At 46.8% G+C, this 22,744-nt stretch overlaps 1 protein-coding gene across 2 annotated transcripts in view; it reads right to left on the bottom strand.

The window, feature by feature from the left end:
- The window catches only part of LOC135368686 (GTPase-activating Rap/Ran-GAP domain-like protein 3), a 487,058-nt gene that overhangs the window by 446,724 nt on the left and 17,590 nt on the right, over positions 1-22,744 (bottom strand). The window contains exon 1 of one of the 2 annotated variants that reach the window (XM_064602134.1): positions 15,471-15,596. The exons of the other annotated variant lie outside the window; for it this stretch is intronic. The gene's annotated coding sequence lies outside the window, so the exon portion shown is untranslated. Of the gene's footprint in view, positions 1-15,470; positions 15,597-22,744 lie in introns of those variants that run through there. 2 annotated transcript variants of the gene reach the window in all.

Below are 22,744 nucleotides of genomic sequence, written 5' to 3'. Positions count from 1 at the left end.
ATGAGCAGAGCGTGAGCAAAATATAAATGTGATATCTGCAGCATGTCTGGCTACCATTACCATTTATTCACATCACATCACATCACATCACGCGTCTCACAGAAAGTAAATACGGCAGAAATAACAATGAGCTGATACAAACTATTCCAGCCATTTTCTTTGGGGTCATCGTCTGCGAAATATTTATGAGCGCGTGATGCGCATCATTCTTTCCTTCTTTTTTCTTTTTTTTTATTCCGCGTTAGTGCCGCGAAGCAACTGTGGCTATGAGAGGCCTACAGATGGAGAGAGAGGACAGCAGTGGGGGACATGGGGGTGGGGGGTTAATATGCGTCCCGGACTGACTTCAGGGGGAACTGTGCTGACATTCGTCTGAAAAGTCATCGGAAAACCCAGGGAAAACCTCAGACAGCACAGCCGGCGGTAAGATTGGAACCCACAACGTCCAAGTCTTCAGCACGGCCTTGGCTACCACTGGTCACATAATTCTAACTTGTAATTCGGCCTACGTGGACGTCTCCGCGAGTGGTGGTGGTGGTGGAGGAGGAATAGGGGGGGAGGAGGAGGAGGGGGAGGAGGGGAGGAGGAGGAGGAGGGGAGAGTGGTGGTGGGAATAGGGCTCGCCGTTGTCGACCTCACATTTGTGTGTCCATGGGAATGTGCGTCCTTGGCCGACTTCTAAGGGACATATGTGCCGACATATGTCCGAAAGCGTATGAGGAAAACCTAGGAAAAACCCGAGACAGCACAGCCGGCACCGGGATTTGAACCGGGGTACCTCCCAGTCTCGGCGTGACATGGCCAGCACGCTAACCATAGGAGGTGTCGCAAGGAGTGGAGGAGTGGCACTTGCTTCATTCTTTTATAACGTGAGGGTAGGCTACCACAGCGAACGTGCTTAAGCTTCGCGGTTGTGATAATGGTGATGTGATAAAGAAAAACTGGGAAACAGTGGGGAAGTTATGAAATTTGAGTATTCATAGTGCATTGATTAGCAGTATATATAGGATACGGCGCGAAACAACTCAAACGTGAAATGTAATGCAGAACTGTTTATACACTGCATTGGGATGTCCACTTCCGCCTGTGCAGAAGTAATGCAACTCCAACATCAGCATTTACCACAAAAGTAAGAAGCGTCCTTCGGGGCCAGAAGATACCAGAGGAAGCACAAGCTGCGGAAACGGAACTACGGTTGCCAAATAACCAATAATACAGTTAACCAATTACACTACGTTGGCGACTGCTTTCCCTGCTTTCAAACGGCGTACCAAGAGGCCTCGTTCAACTAACGGGACGCGCAATCACACTCAGCAGCTGTTCATATAGGCACCTTGGGGCTAATGTGTTGTGTTTGCCTCTTTGCGCGTTTCAGCCTCACAAAAGTTACTCTCCATCCTGCACACATTCTTAAGTTAAGCTTTAGCGTCAACACCACAGAAATCACTGTACTTCTAAACGCCCGGCACTGAGACTCGGTATCACTCTCTTATATACCAATCCCTTTGGGGTGCGACTCTGACGGCAGGTCGTTGTAGTTAATTCAGCAATGTCACGGACATGTCAACGATTGATACTCCTAAAATAATCAGTCCACGACTAGAGGGTGATTAGGACAAGCCCGTGTTTACAAAAGCAATCCATTAAAGGATCGACTTAAGCGCTTACCAACATCCATTATTAAAGAAACAACAGTACGTTCCTTTCGCGGGGCTACAGATCCACATCTCGAACCAAGGACGGGCAATCGGGAATGAGATCCCGCCGCACGCGGTTAGTATCCAAGTTGTTGTGTGGCTCGGAATTCGATTTACTCCTCCTTAATGCTACGAAAGTCGTATCCAATAACAAATTACCCCGGAAGCGTCTCTGCGGATATATATATAACGCATTTAGTGGACCAAAAATGATCCGGCACAATAACGACATTTCCTACTTAATTTACCCTGCCGACAGAGTGGCACCGCAGACTCGTTCGTGTACAGCGTGTATATACTACCCAGATGGTAAACATCGGTCGCAACAGGAGTTTTGCCGAGTCTGCACTGATAGACGCAGTGCATCGTGCTAATGTGCAACCTAATGGAAATTGGAAGCGTCATGTACGTATGTATATCCTAAAGGATCTGTAGCACATTCTTCTCCATTGTCCCCACTATTAACCTTCCAGAACCGCACACCTCCCGATCTTTTAATCAGCTGGACTCTTGCCATCCTTCACCCCCCCCCTCTCTCTCTCTCTCTCAAAATTGCTTGATCCCTGCAGGGATCAAGCAATTGGCCATGGCAAGCAATTGGCCATGGCCAAATTCAAGACAAGGCTCTGTCCTCAAAGCTTCTTTGACCTTTCTGGATACCATAGCACTTCGATCCTTATTGTGATTTATTATTTCGATCATTCCCCACATCACCACCAGCAATGGAGTGGAGTATCGCCCCCTGGCGACGAAACTCTCCATTCATCATCTCACAATAAAGTTGTTGTTGTTGCTAAACGTGCGCCGCCACCCTTTGGAATTTATCTGTATATAAAAAATATGTGTTGTCTCTCGAAGTCTGCCGTTGAGACATCCGCTGAGGAGGAGTGTACCGTCCATTGCCCCTCAACAACAACAACAACAATAAATGGAGAAGTGATGATGACATGGGATGTTTCCCCGTGGTAGCCACAGGACACTACCCCATTTCACAGTGCCCCATTGCCCCTCAAAGAATGATGAAGTATAGTAAAAACACACCCATCCATTGAAATGAGGCAGTCGTCGAAAAAGCCAGACAGCGGCTGATTTTAACCATGCACCTCCCGATTGCCGATCTCGTGCGCTGCAGTCGAGAGGTGCATGGTTCAAATCCCACCGATGTCTGCCTTTTTTCGACGACCGCCATATTCCAATGAAGCCTGTGTTCGTCTGGCATGTGCGTTTCAACCCCAGAACCGTTACTTTCTATCAAGTTTATAACCATAAATTTTTTTTTATAAATTTTCCTTTTAGTCTAGTATAATCTACAATGTTCCCTCAGGTTCACAGCAATTGAAGCGCAGCACCCGAGCCACTATAATCTGTGTTCGCACGTTACATCGAGTGCTTTAATTAATGCTTTCTTAAGAAGCAACACGCGAACAGCATATAGAGCACACGGCAGACTAGCGTCATCCCGATATATCACATGCCGGAGAGAGTACAAATCATTAAATACTAATGCCACTAAAATACTACCTCGTGAAGTGCCAGCCACAAATACCGTTGAGTCTTAGGCGGTTTGAGCGGTAATGTCACACGTTTCTTTCTATGAAAGAAATGTGATCTCACGCAGGATAATACGCGACACACACACACACACACACACACACACATACACTGTCTGGTCCCTCGTTTGTGACAAGTGTTCCCTCTAGTTTGGGATGTTTGTCTCCCGTACGTCAACTACTAGATTTTCTCCCCCCCCTCTTTTTTTTCTCTCACCCTTTTTCAAGTAACTGCGGCTAAAAGGTCTGGGATATAATCTGACTTCGTTGTGACAAATGTTCTCCCTTTTCACACATCGGATCACATAATACGCGACACGCGTGTGTATTCAATTAAACTGAGCGCTACCCCGTAATCTTGCACCGAAGCACAAAGCGACGATTATTTCCTTTGCGGAATAGCAAGCAGACGTTCCGTTTGTCTGACCTTTGCTTCTCTTCTCCCCCCTTTCCTTTCGTCTCCTAATAAATATATTCCCCCCGCACATATACATCATACACAAACCGACGCAGCACTCCATGTGTACCGTTTCACCAGAAGAATGCACCGCCACTACATCGCCATTTACATCGCTCAGCCTCCATTATTCCCGAATGACTTCACCGACTCCTCTCGTTATGCCGTATTGTTTTTCATCCAGTTTCTCATGATTTCCAGAACGCCGTATTTTTCGTATTCTGGCTGCGCAACAAAAATGAACTGAAATACGCGCAACAGCGGCGCAGAAATCTAACTGCCGAACTTGCTCGTATGTTTGCGAAAGTGCGCTCTGCGTTTTCACCCTTAATATACACCGCTTTTTAAAAAAGAAAGTAAAAAAACATACAGAAACACTCATGCACAGGAAGCGTGCCTCTGAAGAAGACAACACAATGAAGAGCTCGATAGAGAACTTGAAAAGCGTTGATGCCGGAACACAGTAGAAAGACGTGAAAGGCGAGTTCATCGAGAGGGAGAGAGAGAGAAAAAAAAACTCTTTTTAAATAGGCCGCAGCAAAACTTCTCCTACATGTTGGCGTCCTTTCTGCTCGACGTTCTTTTGGAGATTGAAGATGTAGGGCACAAGCAAGAAAGACGATATTCAGGCTGATGCGGTACCAACTTCGAAGGAGAACGATGCATGTGAAACGAGCGCGCACACTTGGGAGAACGAAATAAATGTGCACAAACTTCGACTGAAAGTGCGACACTAGCTGTTCGTTTGAAATACTTTGTTGTTTACAAACCCTCGTCTGTAGCAGCGCCGTCTTCTGTGCAGAAGAGATGCTATAAGTTGAGGAGGCCATACGTGGAGAACGGAAGCCATCTCAGCATAATCCTGCATAACATTCGGGTCTCTTCGATTCTAATTCCGAAACAAATATGGAATTCAAAATTCGAATTTCGAAACGAAGCGATGTCTCTTCCACACATAATGCAGAAACGCTGTACGTCCGTATATGTGCTGTATGTATGTTCCATATTCACTTTGGTTATATAACTATTCTCTTTGTATTTGCTTGGGGTACTCGTTTCGGTTTTAAATTACTATTCGCGTAGCCTTGCTTTTTTTTATGTATTTCGCTAGGACGATGTCACTTCGAAACCAGTATAGCTTCAATTTCCAAATCATATTGCGGCATTTCATTCAACTACGCAGTCGCCCTAGTGCTTCCGAATGTGCACCGCAATACCATGACCGTCGACACTTTACTTCGCACACAAAGTTGCAGAAATTACTCAGAAAGAATCCCCACATTGACCAAGTTCCTTTCAGGGGCTTAATATCACATTACATACCCTTGCGCCGCGAAAGTACAAAAGCAAGAACGCTCCACGCAGGTGGACCGATGCATCGGGACGACAGCTGAAGTAAAAGACGTTCGCTCAAGACAGGTCTATTGTACATCCCAACAGGGCTTCATTTTACTTATTTACGGAGGCAACTTTTCGAGCAAATACGGGGAACTCATATATTGAACGGGGCCCGCGTTTCTTTCTTTTGTCTTCCTTTTCTGTCCTCCTGAAAACTTCTCCACGGTAGCCTATGCCTCTCATAGCATCCCTGACAGATAGTGTCCCGCAAGATCGTAATGCAATTCGGAGCGATGAAAGCTCAATCGCAAAAGGAAAGAAGAAGAGAAGGGTAAGTGAGGCTATAGCGTATATTGAGAGATCGATTTCCAGTGAATGTCAGCAGCCAGGATATGGGTAGATTGACAGGGCGGGTAGAAGTCGTATCCGCTGTCCTGGAACTGAATCGTGGCTTTGTTTGCGCTGTGTCTCGCATATGCGCGGTCGGCCCACCTATTGTCAACCACCCACAATGCGGGAAATTTCATTGGAGAGCTAGTGCAGCGAAACGCCGAGCGGCTTACAACGGATGACGGTAACACAGTTCGCACTGAGATGGAAACAGCATGCTAGAGAGCACGGTCTATACGGTATATAATGTAGTATTGGTCGCCTGATAGAATACGAATGATTACGTAGGAAACATGGCAATGAAAACAAAAATAACAATAATGGAAAATCGACATTCGAACACCGAATCATCATAAAGTACTTTACAGCTGTACTTCTTACTTCACTTTTATGAGGAAATTAAAGACAACAGCGTGTAAGTCTCGGTGATTGGACTTCGACGATGGTGATGGGCAGAAGAAAAAAAAAATGGGGAGCTGAGTCACGACTAAATCGGTCTGGAGGGAAAAAAGGACAAGGGGAATGGAGGCAAGAAGGAGCGCTTCGTCGGTGAAAAGTCACAATCAAACAGAGAGTCAAGCACTGTGTGAGTCACAACATAGCAGTGTTGTACCCGCTACCCGAAAAAGGTTGGTAATACTGATACGCGCTACCTGAGAAAAAAGTAACGAAATCCCGATATCATGACACATTCCTAAAGGTAGCGGAATACCGCTACGCGATGCTTCATGCGCTACTTTAAAGTAGTGGTAGCGGTAGCGCTCAAAGATTGCGCTACCGCAAATTTGCAACGGAAGTACTTCTTTCGTTACCAATTTAAAAAAAAAAGTAGCGCGATCTCTACTCCGCTACCGAAAAAAGTAAAGGATACAGAATAGCGCCGCTACTAGTAACAGCGCTACGTACAACACTGCAACATAGTGTCACGGTTGTCGATCACAATCAACGCAATAGTCCCATAGTTCTAACGTATAGAAGTCACAAGTTACAAGACACTAATCAACTTGGTTTACTCAAGAAACCGCAGCAGAGCCTGCAATGCGATCGCTTGGTGGTAGTGGACTTCGATGAGATTGACTGGACAGCAGTGCAATTCCTGAATTTGCCCGAATTAATTGGAACTAGCGAGGTACTTTAGGAAAAAGAAAAGAAAACTTATTAGGGCAAGAGCAGCCTCTCAAGAGTGCCAAAGTAGCAGTTCCGAATCGTGAAGCTAAAACGCAACGGCCAGTGAACATTCAAACGCGGTCTATGTTTGAGCCACGAATAAAGTGCGCACTAAATTAGGTTAGTAACTTCAAGCACGCAGTTGCAATAAATTAGAAGTTTTAAGGAATCAATTTTGCAATGCGGACCCATCAGCAGTGAAAATTTTTGTACAGTCCAAGTGCCCCATTGAAAGGCAAAATTATGGTGAAGGCCCTGCTGCTAAAAATGGTGGCGCAATTTCACAACGCTATCATGTGAGAAGTTCCGAATGCAAAATTTGCGGAGATACCGTTGGGGTACACTAAACCGTGACGCCAAAAACTTATATGAACAACAACATATATATTCTGATGATGAAGTGGGGAGGTTTTCCACTCTAGGAGTGGAACGCTACCCCATAGCTAGGGGGTCCAATATGAGTGGTGACAATAATGAGTGACGACGATGAGAGATGACGGGAATGATCGGAGCGGCGATAGCGATGCTGAACGTGGTCGTGAAGGTGGGAATGTCCGAGAGCGCTGCTGGGGCCATAATTAGTCCTTTAGGCGTGTCGCCTCAAAGAAGCCAACCATAATGACGTAAGGCCGCCCTGGAGTGGGCCGCGGTGTCCCAAGGGCCGAGGATGGTCGACAAGTTGAAGGGGCGGCAGCCAAGGGTGGCAAACTGTGACTGCAGTGTACGCCTCTCGTTGATATAGGTCCGGCAAGTTACACGAAATTTCTTGAGCATCACCCTCATAAACGATAGGAGACAAGGGAATTCTGCGTTACAAGGAATGAGCGGAAGTCATCCCCCTATCATCGTCATCACTCGTCATCGTATCTCTCTCTCTCTTTCTCTCTCTACGTTGAAAGGAAGGTAAAAAGGAAAAACGGTAAGAGAGGGGGGTACCACCCTCAACAGGGTTGCGGAAGGTTGCGGAAGGGTCCGTTTTGGTTGACGTGAAGCACTTCCATAACCCCCTCTATCAATCGTGCACTTGCAATACTTCGCTTCTAATCGCTGCCAATATCGGGGGAATGCGATACGGCACGTTCGCTCCCAATTACTCCAATGAACCCCCCCTTCTCCTGCTCGCTAGCGAGTCAAATGGTATGCCGTTTCCGCAGCCAATCAGAATGCGAAAGAGGACAAGCTGTCTTCTCTGGGAAGATTAATCCCAGTATCCAATCTGGCTAAGCGGCTGAGCTGTTCCTCGTGCAACGCTTTCCCGTGTACAAAAAGACTCGTTGGGGCGCGCTAAAACCCGCGAGATAGAAGGCTTTGGGTTTAAGGATCCCGGGTACCTGCATGATGGAATGGACAGCGAGCGATCACCGACTGGACAGTTGGGATCTCGAAGCACAGGTGATTACGTACGGCGGTATTAGTGTGTCCGTGCATGCAATGCAGGGTGGGTGTAACGATTGAAGAGATTGCACGTCACTGTGTAGGAGGCGAGCGAACTCAATTGGGCGTATACCGCTGCAGTAGGTAGCGTGCCTCCAGCATGAGGAATGCACTGCGCGGGATGAATATGACACCAGTCTTATTTCGAAACATATATATGATGTTCTACACAAGACGAGCGTATTCACAATATCGGCGAATGACGGAGATAGTGTCCTTAGACGTTTCGGATCGGGAGGCTATACACGGGCATTTTACCTCAGATGTACCCTACACTGTTAAAACAGAACTTCACCGCATAGCACGCTCCTAGCCAACCGTCATTCCGAGTGATATCATTCTGTGCATTGATTTGTTGAAAATGAGAGGAGGCGCCTATCTGGGACAGATTATCTTGTCCCAGATAGGCGCCTCCCCCCTGTTTTGAACAAACCATGACACAGAATGACACCATTCGGTATGATGGTTGGTCAGGAGCGTGTTATGTGGTGAAGTTCTGTTTTAACAGTGTAGGCTGGTACATAAAAGTGTACATAAAAGACTCTAGTGTCCAGTTTGGAGACCATGCAGTCTGCATGCTTCAGCATTCAGGTTGAGTTATCGTTGATGTTATTTTACTATCAAGACTAGCGTTAAATAAACGTTCACATTACGAACGCAACTCGTACGCAACGAGTGCTGACTTGGAAGAAATGGAAAGATATAATAATATCCTCTTTCGAAGAAGAGCTCTCGTCTTAGACCCCCCCCCCTCCCTTTTTTTTATCTCTCTCTCTCTCTTCTAGATCTGGAGCAACTTATCCTGCGGTGAGCGGGACCACATCTCCATATTTTTTCTCCTACCATCATCATCATCATCATCATCCTCTTGCGACTACTACATAAATATAAACGACGGCGAAAGATGTATATTTGCAATATTTCAGAAGTTCTGTTCAGTTATTATAGATGACTTCATGCCACAGACAAGTCACATACAGGATTCACGATGCGTCCGTTCATCATAAATCTTACCCTATACGAACTACTTGTGAATTGAAACTTTCAGAGGTTGTCAACATAACTGAATAGACGCGAACAAATGTTCTAGACGTATGGGAAAACGCGTGTGACGCGATAAGACAACGCTAAATGTGTTTCGGTGCTTCGGCGGTGAAACACCTCAACCCATCGTCATACATGTAGTTGTTGTTGTTGTTGTAACGCCAAATATTATGCGTGCGTTTATGACGAAGATAAGCCGATATTGATGGAACACAAGTATTAACGAACAAAGGATATTAAGTCGCAAATCCTACGTTTATTGGCGTTGCATGCTACTCTGCTGTTAATTCTCAGCAACCGATTGCACCTCCGCCATTGTGTTCAACCCTAATCCCCCCCCCCCTCTCTGGCTACCTTACTGGGTCCCGTTCTTCAGCCGACCCAGTGGGCCGTCACCACTGCGCTCCTCCACTTTCTCCACGCTTCGAACCTTGTCAACGCCTTGTGATTGTGTGACCGTGTGTGTGATTTTTCAGTTATAGTTTTGTGCGTTCTTCATTTTTCTTTTCGTTTTCTTCTTTTCTTCTTTCTCTATTCTTTTTTTTTTTTTTTTTGAATAGCAAGCTGACCTCTGTCTCGCTGGCCTTTCCTTTTTTCCTTAATAAACATATCCCCCCTCTCTTCCTTTATTATTTTTTTTGTCTTTCTTCTTTTTGGTCTTCTTACGGCAGTGAAAATTACAAATACCACCTTCGGCTTCTTTTCTCCTCACTCACTGAAATGGGCTGCAAGTTCTAATCGCGCGTTACAATTAACTCGATAAAACCACTTCTGATCTTACAACGAGGAACTTCGATGCTGCTTAAATAGAGGCAACCGTCTACGCTCGCTTCTCGGATTCCAGTTACCGCTATACGGAATTAATCCTACACTTGTGAGCTTGCTAGAGCACACTTGGATTACATCGACTACACGTCTAGATCCACAAAATATCCCATCGCGCCTGTTCACGAAAATTTGCGTTCAGCAAAGGGAACACGGATGACGTATTGAAGAAGAAACCGGAGTACCGCATAATCCACCAAATTGACGACGACATCTTGAAGAGCGAATGGCGGTGAGATGATCCCCACAGCGCGCCTCATCCATCACGAGTCACTATTTATAACAGCAAACGCGCTCTCTATTTTATCGAAATATGCCGAAAATGCAGGCACGGGTCAACGGCGGTCAAAATCCGTTCGCACCCCGGAGGTTCAAATATCTTCGAGATTAATCATTGATCCGTGCGCGGGGTTGCGGGTAAACACCATGGCTGTTCTGTCATCGACATCCTTGCTGCGAGTTCTAACAAAACAAAAAGGAGATGATCAAAAGAAGGACAAGTTCCCGTGGCTGGGGGGGGGGGGGGGGGGGGGGGGGGGGGTATTATTTGACGTTGTTAGAAAAAAGAATGAAGGGAAAGGTTAGCCACGACGTAGGCTTGCTATTCCCAAAAGCAAACACACAAAAGGGAGATAAAGCAGCAGACACAGAAAATCAAGAAATACAGGAAAAGACAACTCATTCACTAATCGTTGTGGAGGCAGTCATATAGGTCCCGTGGAGTGGTTAGGATCACTGCTTACCACGCCGAGGCTGGGAGGTGAGGGGCGGGTTCGCATCCCCCTCACCGGCTGTGCTGTCTGAGGGTTTCTCTGGGTTTTTCGGCAGACCTTCCGAACGCATGTCGGCACAGTTCGCCCTGAAGTCGGCCCAGCACGCATACTAACCCCCTGCCCCCCCCCACTCCTTCCTGCTGTCCTCTCTCCATCTCACCTTGTCTGTCCGCCGCTCATAAACACAGTTGCTTCGCGGCGCTAACACAGAATTTAAAAAAAATCAAAAGAAGGTAACCCACGTCCTCGATGCCCCGGGGCATGTCATTCGTGTCTTCAACCTCACTGTTACGGAATAACAAATTTATTTTCCTCAATCAGCTGATAAAGATGACAAGTAAAACCGCAGGCGGAGCATTCGGGATCGGTGTCAGCGTTAACCTTTGTCAAGTGTCCCTGTCAGCGATTGCAACATGTGCACAAAAGCCTGCTTCTTCCTGTCGGCGGTGATGTCATCCTCCCTTTCTGGCAACCAACGCCATTTAGAGTAAACAAAGTTTAATAGCCTAAATGACGTGACGCAGTCATTAAGGGCTCGCCAATCCGCCAGTCAAGCTTCAAGGTGAGATTAAGCTGCATTTAAATGAACGCTGGAACACCGGAAGAGCACGTGAGACGGGACGTGAGAAGGCAAGCTTCAGGCACTGTACTCAGACTTGTCATAGTTGTTGTACTCAGACTTGCGATATCACCGACCCGTTTTCAGTCACTAGGGGAGTATGCCAGTAATGCCCGTTGTCTCCTATGCTTTTTAAATGCGAAAGACAAGAGGGGTGTGGAAGAGAAATGCTGATGCGTGGAAGTTCTTTATTTTTTGGTCATTAACTAGATGTTGCGCAAGAACTGCCCTTACTCCAAATAGCACGAACGATATCGAAAACGGAGCTAAGGCTACAGTGATGAAAGCTGCATAACGCATAATACCATAGCAAGACCGAAAGCCTCGGCATACATATTTTTATTTCCTCTTCCCGCTCACATAGACAACATTTACGTGTACCTTCAGACCCCGCTTGGTACTCCTTGACTCCATTAATCCAAGACGCTCGTTGCAGCATCGCTCCCAATTTACTGCTGTCCTGCGTGCCGCCTTGCTTAACCAGGATTAATGCTGTTTGCGGCGTTAACAACTTCCGAGGCTACATCCAGGACTGAGACTTGGAACATACATAAAAATGACATCTAAATTATCCGACCATCTACTTCGCTATAGGAATGACTGGTACGCCAAATTGCAAGGTTTGGTACCCCGGAAGAGAGGGAGCACTTATTGCCATACTGTAGGCGCATCAGATCTTCCTGACGATGTCGGAAGTGTGTGATAGATATGCTGGACATCCATTGAAGGAAGTTATCCTTCCAGGATGTTTATACATCCTGGAAAAAGTTACGGGGGAACTCAACAAATCTGAAGAGACAACCTGCGCGTTGTGCCTTGGTGCACTTTCTCGACGATAAAAAGGTTGCGTAATCTAAGAAGATGCGTTTATGAAGCATGCGTGAGGCGTGGCTGTCTGGGTGTAGACAGAGGGCCCTTAATACTTTGTGGAGATGCTGCAGGCTCTACAGCAGAGGAAGGCTGGGGCAAGCGAGTAGGGCAGGCCAGAGAGTACTTTGGCAACGGTCGTGACCCGACGAATGGTATAGCACCGTGCACGGGGAGCATCCTGGGGTGTCCTGGTCGTCCGGGCACGGTTGTGTGCCAACTTGCAGACACTTCATTTTCAGGGCTCTTGAGAATGGCACTCACAAGGCCAATGCACCGGCGTCCAGTGTGCGTCCCGGGCCGACTTCAGGGGGATCTGTGCCGACATTCGTCCGGAAGGTCTGCCCTCAGACAGCACAGCCGGTGGTAGGAATCGAACCCACCACCTCCCAGTCTTCAGCACGACCTTGGCTACCACAAACCAGCGGTACGCCTTAACCCACTCGGCCTCGCTGCTGGTCCTGATTAGAGAGAGTCCGCGGAGAATTTAAGTAGCTGTATGCCGCACTAATGTCGTGTTGGATGACTGGCCTGACTGGGGCGTGGCGCGATTAGTATAGCCTCCTCACATGGAGCACAAAACAAGTGACTGTTGTTGGGGGACGACCAGAGAGGGCTGGGCGCGGGTTACACATACGAACAATTATCCTCCGTCATGCTCTCTTTGCCGTGCGGTACATGGTACAGTGTACACGCTGCGCATGTTACATTCTCTCGCACTTCCTGATGCCTCTTTTCTAATGAGTTTTTTCCTCATAATTATAGGTAACTACGCAACATTCTACGTTAGCAATAGACAAACAGCCCCAGTGAAACTTGTTTATTGTGTCAGTCCGCGCACTGACACTTTGTGTAGTGGATTGAGATGGATGAGGCACGCGCTCTGCGCATGCATCAGCTGCTGTGCCGTTCCAGTACCGTAGTTCCGGATTGATACCAGTCGAATAAACATGGTTAGTTGACCACATTCGGGCTTGGTTCACTATTACACTACGGTGTTGCTTCACGTGGCTTGTTTTATATATTTGCGTATGCTGCGGTTACAACAAGTGTCCTGTGACCATCTGTGACTGTGACCCTCTGATGTGGCGAGAGGACATTAACATATATAGAGCATAAACCTTCTTTATTTGTACTCACTCCAAAGGATATTAACTTATGGACGGCTTATAAGTTTTAAAAGAGGTGCTTTCTTGAAATGGATGAAGATGGTGGTTCGCCAGTCAGTCGAACATTGAGGAGATTCCTCAGTGGCTTCCGTAGTGCTTCGAGCACACGCTACAGTCCTCAACTCGCACCACCGGCTGTGCTGTCTGAGTTAGTTAGTTAGTTAATAAATTAGTAAAATAAAGTAAACCTTGGAGCTTTCAGCAACCCACCATGGGTGCTACCTGCTCCATTGCAAGAGCTGTATAGCTATTAAACCCTCTGAATCACGCTCAAAACGTTTTCCCTGCGTTTTCCGAAGACTTTCCAGACGAATATCGGCACAGTTCCCCTGAAGTCGACCCAGGACGCATACTAACCCCCCCGTCCACCCCTCCTTCCTGCTGTCTTCTCTCCATCTGTCCACATTTCTACGCTGCTTGTCGCCACGATTACTTCGCGATTCCAACACAGAATAAATTAAAAACATTCCTCAGCGCGGCTCTTGCGTGAAGCCCTGTCAAAGCTGCTTAGAACGCGACTGAGGAACTTCCTCAACACTAGTGCAAGTGGGCCCAGCTGGATCAGAAGCTCAGTCGGTAGCGTGTTGGCTTGTGGAGATTTGCGTTAAAGAACCCCAGGTGGTCGAAATTATCCCCCGCCCTATACGCTCAGGCACGTGCAGGATGTAGGCGGACACACCTTTCGTGTAAATCGAACCCCGATTATTATCAGGTATGTGGAAACGTGGAAGTTCTGTAAAGGACGATATCCTTTGAAAGGACTGCTACATTCATAGTGTTAAACTGCTCGGAACATTATGCGACAGAACTGCGAGATAACGACACTTCTCTTGACATGTGCGTAATTCGTGAACAGCTGGTTGAACGCTGCCCACCAGATGCAAGGCCTTCGTGTTCTTGCGCTCCACAAGACTGGCGACAGAGTAAAGTACCCACCCATCCCTTCATTTTGTCCAAGAAAGCTATGGGGCAGTGTATACCGCCACAACGACGAGGAATCGCCCATCTCATCATCTAACATACAGGGTGGCCCACCAACCATGACAGAAATTCGTGGTAAATAACGTAGGCAACGGAAAGACATGCGGTCAATGATTTTTTTTTCTGACAGGAACATTTTTTCACATATTGGTACCATTTTTTATTTAATGTCAATTGATAGAAATTTAAATTCTTGAATTGAACTTCGAAATTTCCCAATTCAACCTAACGTTATCTTTGCGGAAATGGGTTCCTCGTGGTCATTTTACTCAGTATTTACTCCGTATACACCTGTAACGCAACGACAGTTGCTGAAATAAATTGGCCGAAAATCCGCAAAAATGAGTCCTTGGCTCCACCTGTTTTTTGTTCATTCGAGAAATTAAATTTCCATCAATTGATATGAAATAAAAATGGTATGTGCCAAATGTTCCTGGCAGAAAAAAAAAATCCCTGGACCGCATGTCTCTCCGTTGCCTAAATTATTTATTATGAATTTCTATCACGGTTGGTGGACCACCCGGTATATGCGTATGTGTGCGAACGCCTGTATGTGACGCCCTATTCTTACACTTCTATTTTGGTTTTCCTGCAAATCTTCGAACAAAAAATCACAGTGAAAAAGCAAAAGAAAAGGACGCTTGCTAGCACCTCGTATTTCGTATTTTATTCGATTTTCATTTCGATTTCGATTATTTCGATTTTCATGGGCTTAGTCGTGGCTCAGCTTCCCGTGCCAGCAGGCGTCCTCGCACGGGAAGCTGAGCCACGACTAAGCCCATGAAAATCGAGAAAATACGAGGAGACGAAGTTGGGAGTCCAGGTTGCGAAGCTCTCTCTCTCATGGTAGACCCATATTATCCTTAGATTTCATTTGCTTACGTGTGTGTGTGTGTTGCAGGGTGGTTGATATTGTCCTCGTACACGATTTACACGCGAAACTATACACTAGGTAAACAAAAATAGTAACAAACAAACAACTATTCCCACTGTTATGACGCATCGCACCGTATTAACCTGAGCAGTTACCACCCCATCGAGTTCACCCCCCCCCCCCCCGCCCCCCACGCTGCCAAATGCAATGCCGCAAAGTCAGCAACGAGCACATCACCCTGCTACATTAGTGCCGGTTAAGAGACTCTCAAGAGCATCCACTTACGGGAGGCGAGCTGCAGACAGTGCAGAGAGTCAATGGCTTGGAGTGCAGGCGAGGAATCAACAAGAAATCTCCGACGTCGTCAAGTCCGGCCAATAAATCCGGCGACGCATCGGAGCACAGCGAGCGGCGGCCACAGCGCGTACCGTCTCGGCCAAAGCATGCCTCTTGAAAAACTCCGCAAAAGCCCACTTGGACGTCTCCCCGTTGGGGAACTGCGCTCCCGCCATTGGCTCCTGGAAGGGCGCATGAGCAGACCCTAGAGCGGAGCTCGTTGCCCCGCAAAGCGCGCGCTTGCGTTTAAATTTACAACCAGCGCTGCAGCATTTGGCACTGTTGCACGGGGACACGTTGAGGGCCCCCAGATCAAGTCGCTGCTGTATCTGGGTTAAGTGACGTCATGTCATGGAACATTAATGTCGATTTTTGTATTGCAGCACAATCATGTCGCACATAGCTGCAAATCACTAATAACATGCTTTTGGGGGGTGGGTTACTTATACACTGCGATATTTTCGACTTTCGACTTCTTTTTAAAGAAGTGCTTGACGGAATCAAGCATTAACAAAGCCGTAAGAATTACTATGCTGCCCCTCAAAGTATGGAATATACCGTAGTGTTCCACCGGAATGAGGTACAAGACACGCAGGTTGAGCGGAAATTTACGTAAAGAAGCAGTGCATATTACGTCAATTAAACTTTACACTGTAAAGAACCTGTTTTTTAGCCACAAAATGCAGCGACCACGTGCTCATTTACTCCCTAGCACTGCAAATACTCCTCCCTCGCCTCGTGAATGTCGCATAAACTTCCTATATTTAATCCGTAAGGGACTAATGGTCCTAACAATGCATCTAGTCCCCGAAGAGATTCAAATTATTCCTGTTTTTCTCAGAGTGTAGGTGAAACAGGGATATGGGTTCTGTTAGAGTGCATCATCTAGGACCTGTCGTAGTTTGAAATGTTGCGGGCAGTCTATGTTTTATAGCAGCGAGGTCACACGATTATAATAGCACTAAATATTTCCGAATTCGACCAATAACGTTGCAGCTAGAGCGGTGCAGTATATATCGCAGCGTTATTCGCTATCAGTAAAGAATATCGTTAGGATGTTCCAAAGAAAACCTTTCCATTTGATCTATTACGGCAAGGGCTTCGTGTTTTTGTATTCCTTCCGGCATTGTCATCTTCCTCATCCTCATCCCGATCTCGTTGCATCATCAACAATATCCTCACAGTTACGAAAGCATTTAAGCTGTGAGGAGGAAACCATTGGAACGGACATATTATAGTGCACTCCCACACAGGTACCTAGGATGCCCAAGAAGAAATAATTGGAATAACTTTACTTTATGATGATGAATGGGTACTCATCGATGAAACTCCCCATTGCTGGTGGTAAAAAATTTCGCTGAAGACTTTTACTTTTCTTTTGAATATCATTTCATTTGTGTGCTTAGATTCATCGGATCTAAAACATCGGACATATTATGTCCACTATAATTAATTAAACTTGACGTTGGGAGGCGACTTCAATTTCTCCTCTTTTTTTCTTTCTTACAAACAAACTAAACTTCATGAGTAGCACACGTGCAAGTATAGTCGTTGCCTGCGCATATCTGTTGCCCGAATCACAAGGAGGGCTTCGTAAACTAAATTTATTTCGAACATGTGCTAATAGACAGCGTTTGCTTCAAAACCGTTCTGTGGTTCCAACGATTTCCGCGCCCCTTCATTAATTAATTGACATTGGGAAATTGACATCCATTCCTTTCTGGTCTTACACAAAAATCAAGCGAGGAATATTTTCGAAAAAGTTAATATCCCCAAAAATATTGTGTCGCTTGAACCAATTCCAGCGGCATCAACTACGCACTATCGATTTCGCCATCATGTTCTTCCCGAGGTAACCTCAGCAAAGAAAAGAAAACGAAAAAAGGTGCCATTGAAAAAAAAAAATATATGAGTACGATGTTCATATTCCTTCGCTTGCAACAAATGTTTAGAATAGCCAAGCTCTCCGGGCAAAGATGCGGGTTATTTTACCAACCTTACACCGTCACATAACCCAGAATCTCGCATGAAGGGGATTAAAGCTTACAGTCTTTAGGAAGATATAGGTAACCGAAGAATATAATCCCCGAAAATTGTGAACGGTTTTCAGCAGCGGCAGGGCTTACACTGAACAGTGAGTCATCGAAGCGAAGCGAGGCGAAACCTTGTTGTGCCTCTATTTGTTCTTCGTCTTTTTATCGTTCAGCTTGGGTCCGCGTGGTTTTGAACGACAATGTTACTATGCTACGCCTCCATATTTAATCTGCAGATCTACGTATGGTTCACAAATTCTACAGACTCGAAAAGAAGCTCATGATTTATTTCTTTTTTGCGATGATTGCTTCCTGATCTTGTACATTATACGGGCAATACGCATGCAACTATCGATGATTTAAGTTTATATACACTATTGAAAATGATGATGGTGGTGATGGTGGTGGTGGTGATGGCGAAAGGACTCGCCATTGTTGGCCTCACAGAGGTGGGCAACGTCACGACTGACGCCCCGGGGAATATGCGTCTTGGGCAGACTTCTAAGGGAACTGAGCCGACATATGCCTGTCCTTGAAAATGAACTTCACCACATAGCACGCTCCTAGCCAACCGTCATCCCGTGTGACATCCTTCTTTCCCTCCGATTTGCTGAAAACAGGGGGCGTACGCCATTTTTGTGGCATTATGCAGTTCATAATTGCCACAAAAATGGCGTACGCCCCCTTTTTTCATTAAATAAAGGGAGAGAACGTTGTCATTCGAGATTATATATGTTTGTAGGGTATATACAGAGAGGACATATACAGGGTGTTTGCTATAACGTGTACAGAAATTTTATTTAAAGCGAACTATAAAAGAGAAACGAGCGCTACTTTTCAGCTACTTGACTAAGATGCTACTTGACTACTATGCTTGAGACAGATGCTACTAGTGAAGCAGTACCTGTTTCTTACTCAAGTAGCAGAAATGTACCACTTGCTTTTCTTTTATCGCTCGCTTTAAATAAAATTTCCGGACACGTTAGACCAACCCCCTGTATTTTTACTTTCCTATCCAACGAAACCAAAACAACGTCTTCTTTTTCACCGTCTCCCTGTTTTTCACACACACTCTCTCTCTCTCTTCGTGTGCATTGTTGAATGCCGTATCTTGCGCAACGAATCTACTCGCACTTTAAAAAAACCAATAGAAAGCCCGTTCGCGACCGAGCGATCAATTCCCCCCCACCTCCTCTTTTTGTCCCTGATATCCTCCTCGAAAAAACATCAGCCCACGCTTTTAGCCTATTGTTTCGGCAATAGAGCCGCATAGTCCTCGATCCAGCTATTCTTTCTGCTGGTTATAGAGCACTTTCACGAGCGACTCACTCCATCAGATTACCCACGGCTATCAGCAGACGGGTCACGTCCACAAACACACAAGCGCACGCCTTGTCTACAGCTAACAAGCTGGAGCGTCATAAAAGCCCACTAAAAAGTGCTCAATGCGTTTTTATGCCCCGCACGAGAACGACATTTGCATGCAAGTTGCCCCGATTATGCCGATGGAACCGTCATTCCATGACCTTCCAGCTGTATCCCTGTCGAAGGATAATTCCGTTCACAACCCCCCGTGCAGGCCTATGTGCTTCCGCTGCAGGAGGTCTGCGAGCCAGAACAAGGTTTTGCGGGAGATTCCAGCCTGGAAGAGCGCATGTAATATGTACTGTGCTGGCATCTTCCAACCGACCTCCCGTTAACGTGGCCTTGCTCCGATAAGCGCCCGACTGGCGGCGAGCATCGCAATCAGTACACGATATGACCCATGTTCTTTCGAGGGGTGGCAGGATGTTGACATGTTGTCGCTTCTTGTCAACACGTGTGGAAACAGATTTGACAAAGAAACTCGGCAAGGTCGTCCCGAAGATTGCCCCGTTTTTTGTTTTTTGTCGAGTATGTTTCCACACGTGTTGACAACAAGCGACAGCGTGTCAATATCCTGCCACCCCCCCGAAAGAACATGGGATACACCTGAAACTGATTGCGATGTTCGCCGCTAGTCGGGCGCTTGTCGGAGCGAGGTCGTGGAAAACCGGAGATTCGTTGGAGATTGGTTCGAAGTAGCGAGCACTGTACGTATGACCGACACCGACGACACCGTACGCTTCCTTCACGTCCAGGAAATATTGTCACCAGTATCATCCGATAACGTTTCGCATCTTCAACGGCCGAGGCTGGATGATCAAGGGCAGGATCTATCGAGCTGTGGTGACGCAGGAAACCGGTCAGTTCTTGAGGGTGGAATTTGTGACTCTTAAAGTCACCACTTCTGATGGAAACGTTGGCTGGGTACTCTTCTGGGTACTATGGTATGGTACCATGCGGTACTATGCGAAGCGGTATGAGGTTCCCCATAATCGGCGCAATTCGGCTTTAGACGGGCCGTGCATCCGCCCAAAGTCTATGGCCCAGAGCAGATCTCGCAACACGGCAGGGGCCAACGGCAAGCGCATGAGATGGCAAAACTTTGAAAAGGGAACCGGTGCGTAGTTCGTTCCACATACTCCTGTACTTTAATGAAGGTCAGTATGTGAGTGTGTGGATGACGGACGCGGCACTAGTATACGCTGAAAGACAATACACTGTCAATAGTAACGACATGGTTACCTCATTCAAGGCCAGCTGTTCCATCATTTTTAGTACTCTCTCTCTTCCTCCTTCATCATCCTGCGTAGTCTCCACCCCAATGTGGCTTTCACCCCACAATTCAAGTGCACGGTCAGATGCTGTGACACAATGCTGGGTGTGTGACACACACCCAGCGCACTATTGCGGTTTACACTGTATCCGAAAAGGCGATACTGTGTGATGAGCTTGCCCGTATCAGCAAGAGACCGCTCAACTTAGCTGCACTCATTGGCCCCTATGAAGATCCTGTGCTCCATCGTCGGGTTCTTCACCTGTTCATGGACCTCCTGCCGTCCACTGGATTGCTCCAGACCCTTTAATTCTTTCTCGTATTTTCATCCTTCCTTCATCATCTTATATAATGTTCCACGTACAATGAGGTAAGGTACCACATCACCGCGGTGAAACATCCTATCTCATCGTCATCATCTATTGTTGTTGTTGTTGTCCCTCATCATCTCCGAGATATATGGCGATAAAAGGGAGCTATTCGATATGTTTCATACGGAGTGTTCTGCTAGCGCAAACATAATGGAATTCGTAATGTGACGTCCTTTTGCAACGTTCTCGCAAATTCAAAAGCATCCTTAAAAAAATGCTTGGCTAAACTATCATTCTGTGAACGATGCTTACGGCAACATGTGCTACGCAGTGCGAGTTCCACGTTCAACCTTCTTTGGTGCCCCGTGATAGAATATCATCCGCATTATTGCTCAATATATTAATGCCGTGACTTACGCTTCGTCGGACAACGAAGGCGTATCACACCGCCCTCTAGTGTTGCTATGCGCAAAGTACATTCTCATCTTTGGTGACAATACACACAGAGTGAAGGAATAACTCACTTATGCGACACAGAAGACATTCCCATGGCGATCACCATCTTCATTTAGGGGACATGAAAGTGCCCACAGAGCGGACTCAAATTACTTGCCACCATAAGTCTCGCGCGCCTGTTTAGCATCCACGATAATGAACTGCGCGCACCAAAATATTCCCACAAAAGAGAGAGAGAGAGAGAACAAAAAGAAGAGAAACTACATGACAGAAAAGAACCACAGAAAATTATAGCATAAAGACACAACGCCAGTAATATCCCGCGAGCATCAGACTTTATTCAGCGAGGTTAAGTGTGAAAAATGCTACCACCAGGGAGCGCGCATATGAAAGGCGAGGAAGAATGGAGAAATTATGCGGCCGGAGTGCTGCTACCTACTTCTTGTTGTTCTATTTGTCTCGTGTAGCATAGGGCTCGCACCCCCCCCAAGTTCACTGTCGGTTTCCGTGTATGGCTGGAAAAAGCCCTACTGGGTCAAATGCTCCGGGGAGTGCAGTTGCCTTCACTTCTTGGTGGCAATTTGCGCGTTGCAAATGGCTAGAAAGAAAAGAGATGCGCCCGCTCTCTTCCCACGGCATACAACGACAAACATATACACTCTCAGAACCGAACTTCACCGCATAGCACGTTCTCCGCCAACCATTACCACGAATTACTGCTTACCACGGGTTACTGCTTCTGATTCGAGGAGCGAGAGGGGCGTACGCCTTTTTGTAACAAGTTGGATATATAAGAATTGCTACAAAAAAGCGCACGCCCCCCCCCTCTCTCTCTCTCTCTGTCTCTCTCTCTCTCTTCAAATCAGAAGCGATTACCCTATCGTTCCTGCCAGTGGTCGGCGCACAACGTGGTGTAAAGGTTAAACTTGCGAACCGACGAAAATGCCTGTTTTAACAGAACGGTTAACCGTACTCGGAAACCGTACTACGGAAAAACCGTTACTCCCTTTCAATTCGAACCACACGAAGATGGTGAAGATCGGCGTCGTACACAGCTTGGTGAGGGCATGCGTTGTTAAGAGTTGTCAACATCGAGTCGAGGCTAGCCTGAGGGAACAGCTGCTAAGACTTTCGAGGGCAGGGTACCCGGTTGATTTTACCAGAGGAGTGGTCAGGCGTCTTCTGAAGGGTTCAAGGGGCCCCGGTACAGTCCGGGAGGATCGGCCCGAGAAGACGGTGGTGATCCCGTATGTGCATGGAGCAACGCACCGGCTGGTAAAAGTGTCTCAAAAACAGGGCATCAATGTTGTACCCAGTGTCAGGAGCAAGCTGAGTTCATTGCCGGGATGGGTCGCGGCAGAGGGTGCCAGTCAGACTTGCGGGGTAAAACATAGGAACAGATTTGTGGAGTGTTGCGCGGGTGTAGTGTACTCCATACCAACGTCCTGCGGTCGAGAGTATGTAGGAGAAACCTCTAGATGTTTGAATGACCGGATTCGAGAGCATCGAAACAAGGTGGACAAAAAAGATGAAGAGGGATCTCGGCTTGCAGGCCACGTCGTTTATTGTCGGTGTCAACCCCAGTACAGCCAGACAAAAGTCTTGTACAGTGCTGGACAAAAGTTTACCGAACGCGCGAGCGATGTATTTTCTCCTCGGTGCGACACCCTGGCGGCGGGCGGAAGCGGGCTCGTTCATTCGTTCAGAGGGAGGAAAGGAGTGCGCCGGTAGCGACACCAATGCAAAACGCTTCGCCGGCACGTTCAAGCGATACCGAAACTACCG

Source organism: Ornithodoros turicata, chromosome 9 (assembly GCF_037126465.1).
Source record: "Ornithodoros turicata isolate Travis chromosome 9, ASM3712646v1, whole genome shotgun sequence".
In the NCBI taxonomy this organism is placed as follows: domain Eukaryota; kingdom Metazoa; phylum Arthropoda; class Arachnida; order Ixodida; family Argasidae; genus Ornithodoros; species Ornithodoros turicata.
The sequence above is the reverse complement of the archived record's forward strand: the minus strand, read 5'-3'. Positions and strand labels throughout refer to the sequence as shown.